Source organism: Mandrillus leucophaeus, unplaced genomic scaffold (genome assembly GCF_000951045.1).
Source record: "Mandrillus leucophaeus isolate KB7577 unplaced genomic scaffold, Mleu.le_1.0 Scaffold89, whole genome shotgun sequence".
Classification (NCBI taxonomy): Eukaryota; Metazoa; Chordata; class Mammalia; order Primates; family Cercopithecidae; genus Mandrillus; species Mandrillus leucophaeus.
In genome coordinates, this window is record NW_012109696.1 from 5,919,084 (window position 1) to 5,925,407 (window position 6,324).

General features: G+C 54.7%; 1 protein-coding gene across 1 annotated transcript in view; it reads right to left on the minus strand.

The window, feature by feature from the left end:
- Positions 1-2,398: 2,398 nt before the first annotated feature.
- Positions 2,399-6,324, minus strand: part of NDUFS6 (NADH dehydrogenase (ubiquinone) Fe-S protein 6, 13kDa (NADH-coenzyme Q reductase)) — a 35,740-nt gene continuing 31,814 nt past the window's right edge. Inside the window, exon 5 of the transcript XR_001004816.1 lies at positions 2,399-2,430. The gene's annotated coding sequence lies outside the window, so the exon portion shown is untranslated. The remainder of the gene's footprint in view (positions 2,431-6,324) is intronic.

Sequence of the window (6,324 nt, forward strand, 5' to 3'; positions counted from 1 at the left end):
TGGTTTAAGATCCAAACAAGTGGCCGGGCACAGTGGCTCATGCCTGTAATCCCAGCACTTTAGGAGGCTGAGGCTGGTGGATCACCTGAGGTTGGGAGTTCGAGATCAGCCTGACCAACATGGAGAGACCCCGTCTCTACTAAAGATACAAAAAAATTAGCCAAGCGCGGTGGCAGGCACCTGTAATCCCAGCTACCTGGGAGACTGAGGTAGGAGAATTGCTTGAACCCGAGAGGCAGAGGTTGCAGTGAGCTGAGATTGCGCCCCTGTACTCCAGTCTGGGCAACAAGAGCAAAACTCCGGCTCAAAGGAAGAAAAGAAAAGATTTAGATTTTAAGTTTTTTAGTCATTGACCTAATCTGGAAACTATCCCTGTTACAGGACAGACTCGAGTGACTGGATTAGCGAGTTCATAGTTCACGGTGCCTTTGTGAATTGTACGGCACTCGCCACAGCAGGCTTTTGGTGAGTGCTCAGTATGGTTCTCATGTGAGCAGCAAATGAACTTAATTCCCACACTAGAACTGTGGTCCATTAACACAAAGGCTCTCTTATTCTGAAGTTAGTATAATATTTTCAAGATGGCAGGTTAATTTTTTTTAATACTGTACTCATTTGGTTCTGCTTAAAACTAATGAGGAGTTCCAGTAATTATTTATCTTAAATAATTTAAATATATATATATACATGCAGGCATAGCTTGCCAAGTAGATGTGGCTGTTAATTAGAATTTATATTTGCACTTCAGGACTCAGGACTGGGTTAAAAGGTACATTTTGCTAATTACAGTGGGTTCCAGGTGTTTGCTGCAGAGAATCCTGAGCGTGGCTGGATCGTCCTGTGGCAGTGTGAGTGACGGCGCAGCATACCCACAGGTTCACCCCCAGCAGCAAGGGGACCTGCCCAGCTCCAGAGGGTTGATGGAGAACTGAAGCAGGAATGGGGCTGGGTCCGGCCGCAGCCCCTAGTTCAGTCCAGGTCGGACCCTCCCGGGGTTGTGAGGAGGGAGAGTGGGGGCTGGGAGACAAAGGGCAGGTGGATGTTAGTGAATGCTGAGTCTTGGGGCAGGGTTGGGGAGGTCTGGAGCCACCTGGATCCTGAGATAACACAGGGGTTCTCCCCTTACCCACAAGCCTCCTCTTTCCTGAAGGGTCCCAGAGACAGCCTCCAGGAAAAGCCAGGCCAGGAGCGGGGACTGAGACCCTGGGCGTCTGCATGCCAGTGTGGGGGCAGCTGACTCTCCAGGCTCCTGTGGGTGAATCTGAAAAGAAGAGCCCCTTCCCTCCAGGGCTCAGAGCCCTGCAGGCCCCACCAGAACCCTGAGCAGGGAGCAAACTGCACCACTACATGCTGGCCCTAGTGAGCCTCTCCCCTCCCAGTGGGAAGACTCACCCCTGCAAGCCCAGGCAGCTGGAGGCAGAGGTCGCCAGGCCCGGGTGGTGGGGGGCCGAGGTCGCCAGGCCTAAGCGGTGGGGGACGGAGGTCACCAGGGAGGGCAGTGGGGAAGGGAGGTCACCAGGCCCAGGAAGTTGTGAGGGGGTGGAGGTCACTAGGTTCGGGCAGTAGGAAACCGAGGTCACCAGGCCCGGGCAGTGGCGGGGCGGAGGTCACTAGGTCGAGGTAGTGGGAGGTGGAGGTCACCAAGCACAGGCAGTTGGTGGGGGCGGGGGGGTGGCAGAGGTCACCAGCACTGGCAGTGGGGGACGGAGGTCACCAGCACAGGCAGTGGGGGACGGAGGTCACCAGGCCCAGGCAGTGGGGGACGGAGGTCACCAGCACAGGCAGTGGGGGATGGAGGTCACCAGGCCCAGGCAGTGGGGGATGGAGGTCACCGGCACAGGCAGTGGGGGACGGAGGTCACCAGCACAGGCAGTGGGGGATGGAGGTCACCAGGCCCAGGCAGTGGGGGATGGAGGTCACCGGCACAGGCAGTGGGAGATGGAGGTCACCAGGCCCAGGCAGTGGAGGACGGAGGTCACCAGCACAGGCCAACGGGCTCCTCGAGCAGAGCCAGACGTGGCCCTTGTAAAGACCTCACTTCAGGTGCTGGGGGGGCATTTCCTCACTTGTACCAGCTCCTTGAACGCCTTCCACCGCAGCTGCGTTGTTCTGTGCAGAATCACAGCCAGGCAGAGCCTCGGGCAGCCTGAGAAGGTCCCCTTAAGCTCCAGGAGAAGTTGTCCTGAGGGTCCTGGATCATCGCCATTTATTACAGACACGGCTACAATCAACTGAACAGCTGAGCTCGATTCTGGGTCCCCTGTGGCACGAAACACTATTAAGTCTCACCCAACACAGGTGTCAGTGCCCCGTGTCTGAGGTCCACAGAGAGGAAGGAACACCCAGTCCTGCCCTGGAGGCACCCACCAAGAAACAAGACCCCCTCCTGAGAACCACACGGGCAGGGACAGGGAGGCCTGCCCGGGAGCCCTGCCCAGCTGCAGCCGGTTTCGGGGGATGGCTGGAGAGGGACATGAGGACACGGCGTCCCGCTGACAGGACAGAGCAGAGGGAGAGGAGAGGAGAGAGGAGAGAAAGACCAACCCAATGGGGACCCACGGAAAGGCCCCAGGGGACAGAGACAGGCTGTGGACAGGGGCCTGGCTTCCGGGACACAGAACAGCTGTGCTGTGAGAACAGCCCAGAAACAGTGTCCACAAGTGTCCCCGACAACACGCAGTCAGCCCGCGGACAGCGAGGGCCCCAGCACAGGCAGCTCCCGAGCAGACCAGCGCTGTCTAAAGATCGCCAGTAACAGCTCTCGCAACCAGAGCAGAGTGCCTTGGAGGCCTTGAGACTGTCATCATCACCTGCTGCCTCCAGGAAAGAATGCAAAACCCTAAAATAGGAAATGTGGGGCCAGCAGAGGAGGGGCCTGCACGCAGTCATTGAAAGTGGGGGCTGTTGCCCGCCACCTCTTCTTAGGGTAAGAACAGGGAGTCATCAGGCCTCTGTCTGTGGAACAGCAGCTCCATTCGACAGTCATCAAAGGTAACAGACAAATTAGCATTATTAGTACAAAGTATAGGGTTCAGCAAAACTAACAACACACTGAAAGATGAAAAATGATGACTCGTGCATGTGGCTTTTCTTTTTAATGACACAAGGCTCATCTCTTTGCGGAGTTTGCTATCTTCTTCAAACTTTGCAGCCAATCTCACCCACGGATTGAAGAAGACAACTTGCAAATAAGAGGAGAAAACTTAAGTAAAGCATGTATTTTTCTCTTCGGTTAAAATAAAAGTAAATGCTGGAAATGGAAATTATGACGAGAAATATGCAAGAAAATAAGCCATGATTTATCTGGCACAGCACGTTGTTTTTACATAAAATTGGGATTTTGTTGATAAGCATTTTTATTGAAGCCAAAAAGACTTCTCCTTCAGTAATTTTTTTAATCCTAACATCTGGATAGAAATTAATTGTTCCATTTACAAAGTAAATGAATCTGGGAAGAATAATGTTTACCAATAAAATGTGCCTTAAAAATTAAAGATCTGGAACATCAGAATTTTTCTTCCTGTAAACCACGCAAAAGAATTTTTCGTATGGAAGAAAACCGTGAGATTTATGGCGCTCCGGAGCGTTTGTGAGCGAATCTCCCGGGGAAGCCCATGGTGGCATCTCTAGACTCAGGTGAGGCTAATGCATCTGCAGAGTGAGCCTCAGCATTGCCAAAGTCAGGACACCGTCATCGCAGCACAGAGGGGTCACCGACGCACAACGGGGCTCGCGCGGTGCCCGCAGCAGCTTTCTTCAAAATTACCCAGACATTAGAGCAATGCTCGCCCCTCAACGTGGGCTCCAACAACATGGGAAGTCGGCCTGCCTGCCACAAAGCCGCCACGTCCTTCCATCTGGGTGTGAATAAAGCACCCGCAAATACCTCCTTAGTTGAAACTGAAAAAAATTATACAAAAAAGTCATTCGAGTACATTTCTGTATTTTATTGTTAGATGCAACATCCGCCTTGGTTTATATAAATGGTGAGATTTCCCGATGCAAAGTTTTCATCGTGATTTTCTGGGGGCCTGTCACGAAGATGGAGATTACGTGACACCGCGTCTGAGCCCCGTCAGCTGCCGCCACGCCTGTCTTCCGGCAAACTGACCTGCCTCTCGTCTCTGTCTCTCTCCTTCAGCTCGAAGACTCTCCTTCAGCTCGAAGGCCCTCACCGGTCGCCCTTTGTCTGGGGAAGGACGGGTGAGGCCCCGGGGGGCAGACTCTCTCATTTCCCTCCCATTTACCTCGTAATCGTGTCTACGAATAATCTCCCACACTGGAAAAGAGGCTGCTTGTGACTTGTTCAGAATCTCAGTCTGCCAATTTCTCCATCCACGTTTCATCCAAGGGGTCTAATCGCTCCCAACCCTCCGGAACCTGTGGGATCCTCACTGTTCTGCGCCTCAGGCTCCATCTCCGCCCCGAGGGTTCGGGGCTGTGGTTGAGTTCTCCTGTGGGCACCCCCAGCCCAGGACGGAGCCACGATCCATTTATGAGCCAAGGCTGTGCCATGCCTTGCTGATTTATTTTCCTCTTTCAATAACATCATAGCATCTGAGAAAACACCTCACTCGCCCTCATTTTTAAAGATATAATGAAATCTCATTTTTAATTACCTGAACAAAAAGGTTTCAACTCCATCAGATCGCCTCTCAGGGCCTGCAGAGGTATTAACAGGCTCCAGAACCAATTACCTGCATTTCCTTTTTACTTATTGCAAATGTGACCTTTTGTGAGAATTTGATTGTGAGCCTCCCGCTGTGAGAGGGTAACCACGGGCGGGGGCAGCGTCTGAGGCCCGTCTCCCCTCACGTCCGCACTGCTGTTAATTTTAATCCCCTCTGATGGCTGCAGGACAAGCAGGTGTCTGAGACCCAGTGCAGAGCGGGCGGCGGAGGTGCCGGCTCAGGAATGAGAGGAACTGGGATGTGTGGTCCTTCCAGACACAAACCCAAGCCCACGACTTGAAGGGAGGAGCACCTGCTCTGATCTTCAGCAGGAAAAGAAAACGCCGTTCTGCGTGTGGTTTCAGAATCACCTCTGCCACCGCGGAAACATGGATGGGCTGGGGCGGCAGGCGCAAGGCTGAGGGCCTCAACTGGGTTTCAAGCCAGAACTCCAGGATGCCAGGTGGAACGCCAGGGCGAGTGTCCCAGCACGGCCCTTTAAAAGGTGCAGAGAAGGGTATTTCAGCACACTGACCCCGCATCCGACATGGCACAGGTGGCAGCGGTAGGCGCGAGAAGCCCCGAATGCCCGGCGTGGTGGGAGCCCTGCCAGCTCTGCAGAGGCCCAGGGAGGCGGGCGCAGCTCCTAGCAGTGACTTGGAGAAAGGCGAACTTGACGGGGGATGACGCCACTGCCTGGCCCGGGGCAGAGAAGAGGGAGCAGCCAGAAGGTGGAGGGCCCCACATCCCCGCCTGACGGGGGGCTACAGGAAAGGGCCCCAGGGCCTGCTGGTGGGTCCCTGCCGCCTCCCTGGTTCTAGGTGGGCTCTGCAGCAGGGGGCCTCGGTGGAGACAGGAAGCCACCCAGAGGGAGAGACAGGGCGCACGAGCCTGGATTAGCGAGCGGGCACAGCCCCAATGACATGCCACAGCAGGGGATTCTCACCAACCCACAGGCTGGAAGTCTAAGGTCAGGGTGCGGCTGGGCTGGATCCTCCCAGGGCCTCGCTCCTGGCCATGTAGATTCCCTGTGTCCTTGCGGGGTCGGCCTCTGTGCCTGTCTGTGTCCTCACCTCCTGCTAGAAGGACACCCGTCCTAGTGGATCAGGGCCCACCCTAACGACCCCTTTAGAGGGCCTGTCTCCAAACACAGTCAGGTTCTCAAGCACTGGACCTGAACATGTGCATGTGGGGGGCGTCATTCTCTCCACGACAGAGTCAGAAATGGAACCCTGGCTGTGCTGGCCACTGACCCCGAGTCCATCCCACAGCTCTGAGAAGGCAAGGCCCCATCGGGTGGGCCACAAAATTCAGAGTATGCACGCAACTTAAGAGGTCAGGGCCCTCTTTAGGACAAAGCTATGAGGATCGGTGATGAACTCTCCAATTCTCAACTCCAGCCTTTTCTACGACACTTGGCAGTTTTTCAGGTTAATCAGCACAGCCCTTGAGCAGGGAAATGAGGATGTGCTGTGGGCCTTTGAGTTGCTTTCACACATCAGACAGCCCTGAGAGCCCAGGCTCCAAGAATCTCACCTTCGGAGGGGCTCAACTGAGGCTGAGTTCAAAGCCCCACCTGTGCCCCTTCATATTACTAAGGCAGTCTCCGCCGTCACAGCGGGCTGCTGCAGACCCTTCATATTAGTAAGGAGGT